Below are 12,933 nucleotides of genomic sequence, written 5' to 3' on the forward strand. Positions count from 1 at the left end.
ATATAATCTTTACAGTGCACATTCCGTTTGAATATTCTGTCAGGTGATCATGTTTAATTCCAGAGGCAGTAAATATCTTCCTCATGTTAGCAGTGCATATATCAAATGTAGAAAATAAGGAAGATGGTATTTTGGGGTGCAGAAGGAAACAGTAACTTTTCATCAATTCACTTAATGATTTTTTTGAGGAATATTTCAGGAGATTCTTGACATTTTCGTAGATGAAACTATTTGCTATGATCTGAGATATTTTGAACTGCACATACCAAATGGTCATAAAAAATTTGTAGCCTGGGATTATTATTTATGAAAACTAATTAGCCTAATGGACTGTTAATCATTTTGTATGCACTATAGGACTTTGAACATGCAGCATAAAGTCTTATTTTTCATAAAATAATGGAATCATAGAACAGCTTGAGTTAGTAGAGGCTTTAAAGATCATCGAGCTCCAACCCCCATGCCATGGACAGGTTGCCACCCACTAGATCAACCTGCTCAGAGACCCACCTAACCTGGCCTTGAACACCTCCAGCTTCTCTGGGCCTCATGTTCAAGTGCCTCACCACCTTTTGAGCAAATAATTTCTGCCTAATCCAAATCTCTCCTCTTTTAGTTTAAGGCTATTCCCCATTGTCCTGTCAGTTTCCTGTTTACAACCTCCTGTGACCCAGCTAGAAAAGAAAGAGCAGATGGGGCTATCTGGCTTTGTCATACCTGCTAGTTTCTTCTGTCATGGGCTCCCAGCAAGCAGCAAATCTCTCTAGAGAGATTATCTGGGCAGTAAATGGCTGCCTCAGTGCCCTTGAGTGTGGAGTCTCCAATAACTAAGTCCCTCCACCTTACTTTGGTAGCACTGGTTCTGGTTCAGGTCTTTGGTTGGACAGTCTTAGTGTGGTTGTCCCTTTCTGGATCTTAACTCTTATCCGCACACTCTTTCCAGCCCCAGAGCTTTATGTTTGCTGGTTAGGAGGACTCCAGGAGTAAGGGGGGTGTATCCTCCTTTTGCTCAAGCAGAGACAAGGGTTCAGTCTCCTTCATCTTGCATGTTTTTGCCATCTGTCTCCTCAGGGCTGGAAGCTTACTTATCTTTCTCCCCTTGCAGGGACTTAATGCAGTGCTGTTGGTCTGCCCATGTCACTGCATGGTACCACACATCAATCTCTCTCTGATTGCTGGATACTTCTCAGTCTTGTGATTTCCTCTCTCAACCTGGCCACCTCTCAGAAAGTTTCTCAAGCTGGGCACACTTGCATCCATTGCACTCCTTTCTTCCATCAAGCCCTTTGGGGGCTTCAAGTTTAGAACTTGTACATCTCAGTTTCTATATTGCTGAAACCTGCACTGAGAAAATGATATGCACACAGGAAGTACTGCTGCAGCTGAATATTGTTCACAATTCTATGTATTGCTTATGATGAAAATTATTTGAACATTCCATTTGGAGCTACATTTCTCCAGTGGGTTAGGTCTCTTAGCAGGAGGGGATGCTTACATGACCTTGGCAGCTCTCCTGCAGTTAGTGTTACTGAACTGAATGAAGGGGATGTTGAACGTCATCAGAAACAAAGTACTAATTCCTGCATTGTGTAGAAGCTTACTTAGAAAAAAAGGAGGAAGGTTTGGACAAATCAATTTCCTATATAATCAGAAGAGCAACCATCTGCAAAACAGGAATGAAACTGTTTATTCCCTTGTGCGTCAGTTCTTTATGGTGCCCACATCATGCTGTAATGTGCATTTATTCCAAACTTTGAACAGCCAAAAAGATGCTATGTATTTTGCATTTCTTTGTTCAGTGTGTATGGTGTGTAAGGAAGCTGCAGATGAAATTTCTTTTCTATAATTTTGCCTTCAGCAAAGAAAAGGGTATCTTTATATTATTTCACTGTGTGTCCTCATGCAAGAAGAGAAAGCTGTCAACATTTTGTAGGATATGAATATCTGTATTCATGATCTAATGATATGTTTGCTGATCAAAGTTCCTTTCAGAGCTCTGAAAGCAAATGTTAAGTAGTTTGACAACTTCCCCTTTTTCTCCTATTTTGTGATGGTTTTGTGGTCTTTTACTAGCCTCATAAAATAAATGATGGGCATGACATCCTTCCTTAGCTTTGCATTCCCTTAAGCAGAAAGCTTACACCTCTGGAGAAAAGAGGGAAAGAGAGGAGGAAAGAGGTAAACAATGCGTGTAACAAGGGAAAAAAATTTATTCCCTTATGCAACAGAGGATGATTTTTTTTTTTTCTTTTTTTTTTTTTTTGCTGATACCTATTGCCTTGCTGTTTGCAGTGTGTGAGATTTTGAAAGTTATTTCTGTTTACAGAAGAGGAAATTCTTTTACTGCATGATTGACAACATTGGTGTGTTTTGTAAGATCCTTTTAAGAAAGCTTGTCTATGACTCTAAAGTGCCTAGTAAAGCTAAGCAATCACCTGAAAGACCCCCCACCTGTGGCTACATAAAACTGAAGTAAAGAAAGGAAAATAATCCATTGTGTATGCACTTTCCCACCTGCTGAGAGCAAAATGCAATGCAATTTTAGTACTTGCATGCCACTGGGGAAAATAGACTTCTAAAATCACACAGCGAAGCACTGGAAAAATTCAGTGAATTCGTACTAAGCATTGTGTTATAAAACCTAAGGAATCACAGTCTCTACTTCTCAAGTGAAACAGATTTGTATTGCAGTTCTGTTGGAATGCCTACCAAACATAATGATGATATTTAGAACAGTAGTCTGTAAAAACTGTGAGTCTGGTGAATAAGAGTCCTTTTGCAGGAGTGCAATGCAGAGCGGGATGCAAGCAACCCTTGTGTTGTCTACATAAAGACCAAACAAGACTGCAATATTTCAATTTTTCTTTTTACTTCTAATTAAGTGTTGGGGAGGGGGTAACGTACAGTGAGGTGGAATGTGAAAGCAGCCTGAGTTAGCTCTTTCCAAACCATTTGTGATAGTAGATGTGATTTCTCACAATTATCAGAGAACTAAATTAGTGTTCATGCCTGATCTTTATGCTGGATTTCCCTGCATTAGCTTAGTTTCCTCAGCACCAACTGCTGGTGCTGAGGCACTATACGCAGTCAGAGATGTGCTTAGATAAACTACATCTATCTCATCTACACTACTTCTTCATAGGAGGGAGGCAATTCTCAGATAGTGTTTTTGCTGAACTGTGAGGAGGAGCAGCCTGTCTTAACAGTCATTTTTGTTTCCATGAAATAAATGAAGCAGACTCGATGGAAATCATCCCTTGGGACCTGCTGAGAGAGCTGGAATCTATCTGAGAGCAAAATTGGCAATCAACCCCCCCACCAAATAAAACCCACCCAATTAATTCGGTCGGAAGATCTTTTCTGTCTATGTAAAGGTAGTGAATGATAAATTCATCAGAGGAAAGAAAGAGAGCAACTTTATAATAAATAGATTAAATATAAGGTATTAAATCATTCAGAAGCAATTTGTGCTAATGACAACCATTATTGATGTAAAGTACATATGTTAAGAAAAAGAAATGCTGGACGGAAATGACAGTAAGATAAAGTGAGATATGTAGATATCCACTCAGCCTCTAATTGTACATTCAAAGTTTACCTCCTCCCTATAGTATGATTCTAGGTAACAATGACAGTGGAAGCGTGGAGAATGGTTGAAGGAGTCCCTCTCCTAACTGTTAATTGTTGTACGGGGATTTTCATTTTTGTTTCACTCTGTCATGGTAAAAAAGTAATCTCTTTAGCAAGATAAGTTTAATAGTAAGTTAAACAGGGTCTATCTGATGTATTTTTCATTGAAAAATTAGTAAATGACCTTAATTTTGAGAGGTACAAGAAACATCATTCAGGCAGAAAAAGTTCCTATAGGAGGTTAAAATACGAATCACATTTTGATTAAAAAAAAGGAGAGAAAAGGTATGTTCTGTAGAGTATGAAGAAAGTTTGAATTAGTTGTGGAGGGGGGCTTGTTCAGTGAAAACACACTGAGTGGCAAAATGTATGAGAAGTCTTGAGTGCACTTGTAATGCCAAATTATCATGGAGTCAAGTTTTCTTATACTGTTCTTTTTTTTTTTTTTTTTTTTTTTTTTTCTTCACTGTCATAGGCAGAAAAGGAAGAATTAATACTGTTTCTGTGAAGTTACAGTGGTTCTGGATTTTTTCTTGAGCTCAAATGTAGAACTTCAGTGCAGAGACGACTTTGGAGGGTGCCAATTGCTGTATTAGTTTGCAGACTTGTGCAAGTTGATCCCAAGCTGACATCTTGGGAGGGCAAACAACATCTGAATAATAAAGTGAGATCTTGAGAATAATCAGCCCTGTTCTCAAACCTGTATAAATATTTTGGTTTGTATTGCATCAATTATTTAAAATTCAAAACGAATCATTCTGATAGCGTAAAATTTTATCTGGTTCATTCTTCAGAAGGTATTTTTGAATAAAGGTGCAATAGCAAGTTCTAATTGTTTTGTGTTATGAAAGTCAAACTCTCATTTCATTATGAATATTTTGTAATTATGGAGGTGAAGCAAAGACTGAAATGCAAAGCCAATACCAAACTACGTTGTATAAACTAACATTTATATATTTAAAGTGAGATAACTAATACATTCCTTAAGTTTTTGCTTGTTTTGTAGTTGTTTTTCTCTTTAGGGGCTTTAAAGATATATGTCTGTTTTCCTGTAAGTTCCAAAGTAAGCTTTTTAACAGCAGTTCACAGGTATCTTGAAATGTCTTAAGTATGAATCTTGAGGTAAATCTTTTTTTTTTATTATTTTCAAATTTGGTTCTGTTATTAATAGAATAGACATCTGACTTTTGTTTCTTGCCTGTTCTTATATTTGATAAACTTAATACAAAGGATTTTTCTATCATTTGATGGAATGGTTTCTCTGATCGGTAGGTTAGAAATATTGTCTTGAAAGCAAATATGTTAATAAAAGAAGGGAATCTCTAGACTGGCTTGTCTCTCTGGCGGCAGCTAGACCAGCAGAGACTATGGGGAGGAAATCTATACACATGCTGGGCACTTATTTAAACAACTAGCTGCAGGTGTTTTAGCCATGTACATGTAGCTGGATATATAATGAAACTTCTCAGATTTTCAGCAAAGTCTTTACTTTAGAGTAGTGAAGTGTTGAAGGGGAGGGGAAACAAGATAGATATACGCGTTGAGGTTATAGTGTGTATAATACATTCTCTCTTTTATTCATCTATTGTCTATTGAGCTTGTGCGCAAAACAGCTTCAACTCTATAAACCTTTCCTCCCTTTTCCATGATAGCTGCAGCTGTATTCCATACTAATAAATTAAGGTATCTTGGGAATAAATTTATGTGAGTGTGGAAGCTTCTAAAATTCCTTTTCCTATGAGTGAAATGTAATCTTCAGAGTTGGCCGCAGATTGTCAGTTTCATATGATATCCTAAAGTGTCAACTCAAGTAGCCTAAAATTTGTTGGCTACTGTGGGAGTAACTCAGGGTGGAGAATTCTTTTAAGTATGAACATTTCCTGTAGTATCTAGATAGATGCAAGGAACCCTTCGTCCTTCGTCCAAATGTTGGTCATGATTTTTTTTTTTCATGTTTTTTGCCAAACTCAATATGGCAACAGAATTCTATTCAAGATGCATACGAACTTTCTGCTCCTTTTTAAATGTATCTTAAATATTTTGGTTAATTCATCATCATTGGTATGTGTTTTTTGGTGATTCTTGATTTGGAATTAGACTTGGAGATGACTAAGAATGGCTTGATGAGATTTAACCTCTGTATAGAGAGCTTTATAGATAAAATGTTTAAATTAGAAGGGGGGAGGGGGATAGTGAAATAGATCATATTGTAATTTCAGTAATCAAATCCAATGAAATATGTCATCAAAAAGATACTTATGAATCTTAAATCTTAGGATGACTGTCAGATTTCCTTTTATCTATTAACAATGGCAATCAATTTGAAGATGAAATATACGGTCAGAGCTTCTGTCTCTTTGACAGTCACTCCAATATTTAGACAAAAAATTGCTCTCTCACAGATTCATTAGTCAACTCATGCTTTTTACCTTTTCCCTCTTGTAACTCCTAATATCCTTTGAGAAGCAAAGACAAGTAGAATTCAGTGTTATCTCAGATAAACATAAAAAAAATTACATGTGAGTATGTAAAGTCAAAGGAAATTTAGAAACAATCCCATAGATTGCTTGAATGAATAATAAGACTGCATTTGATGATTTTGGATGTGCTTTTGAGCAAATGCACAACCTTCTCTAACTGATTTAAAGCCTTCTCCTACATTTACCCGTGCCTATTGCATAGCTGAATAGTATTTAAAAATCTTTGTTTTATTCATATGCAGTTACCATGATGTTTAATAATAATTAAAAAAAAAAAAAAAAAGACAAATAACAGCACCTAAGACAGCCTTGAAGAGCTGTTTCAGCTAACAAGCCAGAGAGATTCTGATTAACAAGGCGATCTGCTTCTATGAAGTATCTTTTATGTAGTATCTCTGGGCACTTACAGTGCAATAATCTGTAGAGCTTGGCTAGGCAAAGCAAAAGCTTCAAAAGAAAGAGAATTTTGAAAGTGAGGAAAGAAGATTAGCTTGATTTAATGTCTTAAGGCACAAAGCTTTTGGGCACAGTTCTCAAAGAATCTGGCACCTACTGTCTTCAGTCTTTATGTTAGTTTGTGGCAAGGTATAGATATCTGCTCATGGGATGTGGTTCTTTCCTTGTCTTCAACCCACTCAGGCTCAGCATTTATCTGAACACCCGTGTGGAGATATTATGTCATATGCATCCTGGACTCATGCAAGAGTGATAAAGAAAGGTTACTTATTGAAGTTCAGAATAATTCTACCTTCTTTTTTTTTTTTTGTTTTCTCTTAAAAAAAACAAAACAAACAAAAAAAAAGCCCACAAACCTTATCAATAACAGTCACGACTACTGGAAAGTTAATGCTGGACACTGCAATTTCTTCCTGAAACACAGAAAGAATTCTATAGACATACAAGTTACACCAGAAAGAAGTTGAGGGGGTTTAAGTCCTAATATATTTCAGTTACTGTTCTTGAGGATGTCATGCTTTCTCTTTTTGAATATATAAACCAAAGTGGTTTTCATAAGAACTTCTATGTCAGATGTCATTGTGTCAGATTGCCCCTCTGCTGCCAGGTGTTGCACAGCAACAAAATCCCTTGTAATGTGGCAGGATTGGAGAAGGGATTGTCCCTTTGTACACAGCACTGGTGAGGCCATACCTTGAGTGTTTTTTGGTTTTCAGGCACCTCATTAAAAGAAGGGCATTGAGTTGCTGGAATGCATTCAGAGAAGAGCAGTGAAGCTGCTGAAGAGACTAGAAAGCAGTACACATGAGAGATGGGTGAAATAATTCAATTTGGAGAAAAGGAGATTGAGGGGAGACATCATCACTGCACCTACTTGAAAGGAAATTTTAGCCAGGTTAGACTCTCTCTTTTTAGTCACAAATGATAGGACTGAAATAAATGGACTCAATTTGTGCCAGGGAAAATTTAAATTACATATTAGGAAGAATTTCCTCATGGGAAGGGTGGTTAGACATTTGAGAACGGGCTGCCCAGGGGAATCACGGAGTCGTCATCCCTGAAGGTATTTAAGAGACATGTTTAATGTAGCACTTAGAGATATAGCTTAGTAGTGGACTTGATAGTTAGAAGATGGTTGAACTTAATGAAGTCCAGGATCCTTTCTAGCCTAAAAAATTCTATGATTCTATCTCATTTGTAGTGATTTTTTCCCCTTTGCTGTTGTACAACTTGATAAATGAATACAATTTCGATAAATGGTTTTCATTTACAAATGTGATATGGTGCCCTTAGAAAGATTTTTTTTATTTCTTTTTGTAGTTTTTGTAGAAGCAATTGCAAAACATGATTTAAGGGAAAGAGCAATACTGAATCACTTAGTCTATTCAAACCCACTATTCTCTAAAGGGTATTGTGAAGAGAGTGACAGCATCCCAGCTCAGCTTTAATGAGCAGGTGATGAGCAAGCCAAGGGCTTTTTCATCAAAGCACAAGTTTTTTCCTGTCCAGTAAACCCAAATATCAAAATGATCCACACTATACTTTTCTGAGTTGTTCACAAAAATAATTAAGCGTTATGTGATCACTTCTGATGCTGTGTCATTTCATTGCTGAAGCTGATGTTATTATGGCTATAAACTGCTACAGCATAACAGCTGTTTATCAAAATATTCATGAAAATTTTCTGTGACAGGAGAAATGGGCATACTTGTAATACTGTTTCCAGGGAAAAAGATGCATGTGCTTAGATTTAGTCAAAATTATGGCATACTGTTCTGAACTTGACAGAACTAGTTCAGCATATAATCCATACTAAAATAGGAACAGAGATATTTAAACACTAATTCAGTGCATATCAGTTTGTATGCAAAGACTATATTTAAGATATTTCAGAACCGGTTTTTTTTATAGCAAATGCTACCCAAACTATGGCATGTATCCCAGTAATGGGATATGACTAAAGTCTTTATCTAGGGTCTAAGCTGGGGTTCCATGATTTGCTGTCTCGCCCATGTTGCATGCATTTTTGATTGATGAGGTATTGAGGAGGATTTGGGAGACTAAAAAAAATCATATTATAATAAAGCCTAGAGAACAGAGGGAAATGGTGCCAGGAATGTATCTACAATTTAGGGTAAAGAAAAATAAGAAGTGTCCATAAAAATAAATAACCACAATGTTAAATAGACTGCAGATCATTTGCACCTTGAGGATTTTCTCAGATTTCATGCCAGTAAGGAAATGTGGTAATAAGCCCTCAATGTTTTTGAGTTTCTTGTGCACAAATTTTAAGTCATTTGAATAGTCCTAGAAATCTTTAGAAGTGTGAAGGGGAGTAGAGGAGGAAGATTAAGAAAAAAGTCTCAAAAAAGTTGCGCCACTTTGAAGAAATGTTTTACATCCAGATTGTCCTTGTTCATATATATATATTTTATATTGTCTCTGAATCTTTCATAGCTGATAATGCCATTCTGAAATCCATTTTGAGCACTTGTAATTATTTCAGTTCTATTCAATAAGAATTCATTTTTGATCACTCTAGACGTGTGAAATGAATCAGTGTGATTTCTGGCCAATTCTTACAGCAATCTTTAAATTTCTCTCTCAGCTTGTCCTTCAGTGTGCCAGTCAAAAAGAAAAATGCTTTGTGTCTTTCTTAACTTAGAAGCTATTGCCTGTAGGTACTTTGGGCTGCAGAGTGAAAGTTAGCTTTTCCTTGTAGGATAAAGTGACGGATCAGCTTTCATAGTTAAGGAAATAAATGCACCTGCCCAGTGTGTGGCCTTGTTTAGTTCTTCTGCTTTATTACAGAAGAATCTACTTGATTAAAAAAATTACCACATCTGCTGATTTCTAAATAACATTCATCCATGTCAGTATTTATTCACAGCCTGTGTTATAATCTGATTTGTATATAATACAGTAGTATCCACATGTGCTAATCAACATCCCATAGCTTTCTCTTCTTTTCATTCTTGAGCTTTCATTGAATTTGTTAGATGATTGCACAGATCAGTGATTTCCATCTTCTGTGCAGATTCAGGCAGTTTGCAAATCATTTGGTTGTCATACTGTTGTGTAAGAATTTTTGCAGATATACTCTTTCTCTCTGACTAAATTTGTTGAATCATACTGAAAGGAAATTTGAAAGCAGTGGATTTTTTTAGTAAATCTTTATTAGTTCAGTGAAAGGTGGAACATTCAACAACTTTCTCCATACTTAAGCTCCCAAAGCAAGAAGGAAATTTATTGTCTCCATGGATACATAAGCTAGAATATTTTCCATCATTTATCTGAAAAGTTGATGTTCACCATGGTAATTAATCAAACGTTTTTCATGAAGTGTATCTGGCAGGAGTTCTTGGCTTCAGCCTTTGAAATTCTGAGTTTCTTCATCCTCTGGGAACAGTGACTCTTCTTATTGCACATCTGAAAGGAATGATGTTGCTTTACTCTTGGATTGTGATTTCACTTCTCTGAGCTGTGTGTATCTTCAAATTTTTGTAGATGGGAGAGGAAAAATGCTACTGTTTAGAAATATCTTTGTATTGAAGTTTCTGTTTGCAAACTATAAAATAATCATTGATATGTAAGCAAAGCAATGAAAGCAGAAGACACAATAGTGGGGAATTTTATTAAATGTTACCATTAAATTAAAGATTTCATTAGCAATACAGTACTTTACCAGACCTTTCATGAGGAGTGAGGGGATAAATTATATGAGTTTATTTATTTAATGTACTATGTGTTAACTGTATTGTGTTATTAAACCTCATCAAATGCCTGGTTAAATGAAACATAGATTCCTAGTTCTATTGAATATTGTTCTTTTTAATAACAGTGTAATAACATTTCGGACATAAAAATAATTTCATTGTAAATGTAAGGGCTTTTCAACAGTGAATTTAGGTAGTACGAAGAGTTCTTACCTTGCATTCAGTTCGGCAGCATTAAATAAATAACAAAAAAATCCCAATTCCTTGTTAAAATAAAAAGAAGTTGCAAATGCTTATGCTTAATTACTGGAATTATTTATTCAAATAAAAATCTTTCAGTTCAGCTTACTAATGCAGAGGTAGTTATCTAATAGCTGATCTTTCCTATTGTCGAGTTATTATTTATTTTTAGTTACTTGTAATAATTAGTATTTAATAGCATTAATTAAATTACCTGCCCTACACTTGAGGGGGAGGGCAGGGGGGAAACACAAGCATTTTAGCAGTCATCTTAACTGCATTGTGTGCTTTTGCCTTTTCCTGTATAAGGATGGTTCTAAGCATGTAAGTAAAAGACTTATTGAATGAAAGACTGTTTATTGGAACATAGGTTAATGCTATTTGCAAGCTTTATGTTGCTAAAAATCTAGCAAAGATTGAATTTGGTTTAATATTTCAGTGAAAAATGTTGTAAGGCAGAATGCCAACAGGAGATGCATTAATAATCTATGAACCTGTGGTAGCCAACTAATTTGGGACATTATAGGAAATCTTGGCTTTATGTTGGCCAATATTTCTAATATGAGTTTCCATCAATAAGTGCAGGAAATACTAAACGGGGTTATTAATCTGCAAGGAAGAAACTAAAATTCAGAGATCTGGTTTCTCTTCTGGAAGAAGTTATAGGCATTAAATTTTAATCCCCTGCATTATAAAAGGAATCATACATTGTTTCTGTGGACTTCTGAGGAAAGGTTTCTCATTACTAATTAGTAGCAAAGTCTCACTAGTTTTCATATGTGATACTTTTCCTCCCGTTTCTGATTCAGTCTCCCACATCTCTGACTGAATGAAAACCTTTGAATTATTATTTAATAATAATTTTTACCGCAACAACTAATGATGATCATGTGGATGTACACATTTTTGTCAGTTTTTCTTCTTGCCTCTGTAATTCTATAATTGTTCTCTGATACAAGGAATTATCCAATTGAAAATCAAATTCCACAATATTCTGAGAAGCAGAATAGAAATATAGATCAATTACAAGTGTTAGTGGACGTTCATGATCTCAGAATGTTTACTGTCCTTGCCAGATCTACTTGCTTCCTTGTGGCTTGCCAAGAGTGCTTCCTTTATGGGCTGATAAATTTGGATGTGATGAAGGCTCTCATGTGGCTGATATTTGGGGTTTGTGATTAAGTGAACACAAGGAAATTTTAGGTTAAAAAATGGGTTTGATTTGATTTCAAAATTTCTTTAACTGTTTTCCCCGAAATCTACTCCTGTGTGTAATCTCACCATTCCATTTAATAGAAATTTCTTAGTTTCTCCTGTCTCATGAAATTTCTACGAGCTTTCACCACATTGTCATATAAACAAATGTTCCCATGTAATATGAATTGTTATAAAGTTTTCTTCCAATTGTTCCACTTAATCAGGTGAATTAGTTTATTCCTCAAGATCCACTTTTTTTCCTCCCTTTTTGTTAGAGCTTAATGCTCCTTTTGTGTTCTTACACTGTGTCTTGGACTTTCCTTACTTCACTTGCAATTTAATACCAGTTCTTCCTGATGTGAACTGACATTGTTTTTCATCTAGGAAGATTTTTGAAACAAAACCACTGTGCTATGCAGTATGATTTGACAGTGGTCAAAAGCTGTCCCTATGGAAGTGTATCTATTTGACCATCCCACTGAGACTTGCAGTCCCAGGTCTTTTAGTTCCTCTCTGAATATTTTGTCTGAGCTGATTCATCTGGAATAACTTGTGAAGAACTTAGTAATTGTCTGCAAGATCAGTTTACTACCAGTGCATCAATATAAAGCACATAGCCAAAGTTCTGAGAAGAACATGAAAGCATTAGGGTGTTATAGTCCTTTTAGACTGCAAGTTCTTATATAGCTGTCTAGTCATTATGTATTCTATAGCTGCTAATCTCTTACAGGATACTATATAATGTTTTAGCTCTATTCTGTACTCCTGCCCCAGTAACAGATTTCCATTGAGTTAGAAAACTTCTGGTATAAATTCCTTTATCATCTGTGTCTGCCACTAGAAGTTTGATAGGAAATACACGGGAGTAAAAATTAATGATTCCACAAATTATTCTTATATTTTATTAATTTTATAGTTCAGCTTCCCTCTTGCTTGAGAAGTTTTATTGGATTCTACTGTGTTAATCTCCTTGGAATTTAGTGAATATCATACCCAAAATAGACAAGTGCTGCATTCCAAGAGGGATTATCACCTTCTACTAGCAAAGCATGAGCTATGGCTTGCACTTTTTGAAGAAAAAATGAACAAACAAGGAGTTTCTAGTTTCAAATCAAAATATGTCCACCAGCTCTAGAAAATGAATAGAAAATTCCTGCAAGCATTCACAGGTAGTAGAACAGAGATACCTGCAGGGGAAGATTGTACTTTTTCTA

The 12,933-nt window shown here is 35.7% G+C and overlaps 1 protein-coding gene across 1 annotated transcript in view; it reads left to right on the forward strand.

Moving 5' to 3' along the window:
- Positions 1-12,933, forward strand: part of LRMDA (leucine rich melanocyte differentiation associated) — a 641,585-nt gene that overhangs the window by 548,800 nt on the left and 79,852 nt on the right. The window lies entirely within an intron of this gene.

Source organism: Tympanuchus pallidicinctus, unplaced genomic scaffold (genome assembly GCF_026119805.1).
Source record: "Tympanuchus pallidicinctus isolate F22 unplaced genomic scaffold, pur_lepc_1.0 scaffold16, whole genome shotgun sequence".
NCBI classification, from domain to species: Eukaryota; Metazoa; Chordata; class Aves; order Galliformes; family Phasianidae; genus Tympanuchus; species Tympanuchus pallidicinctus.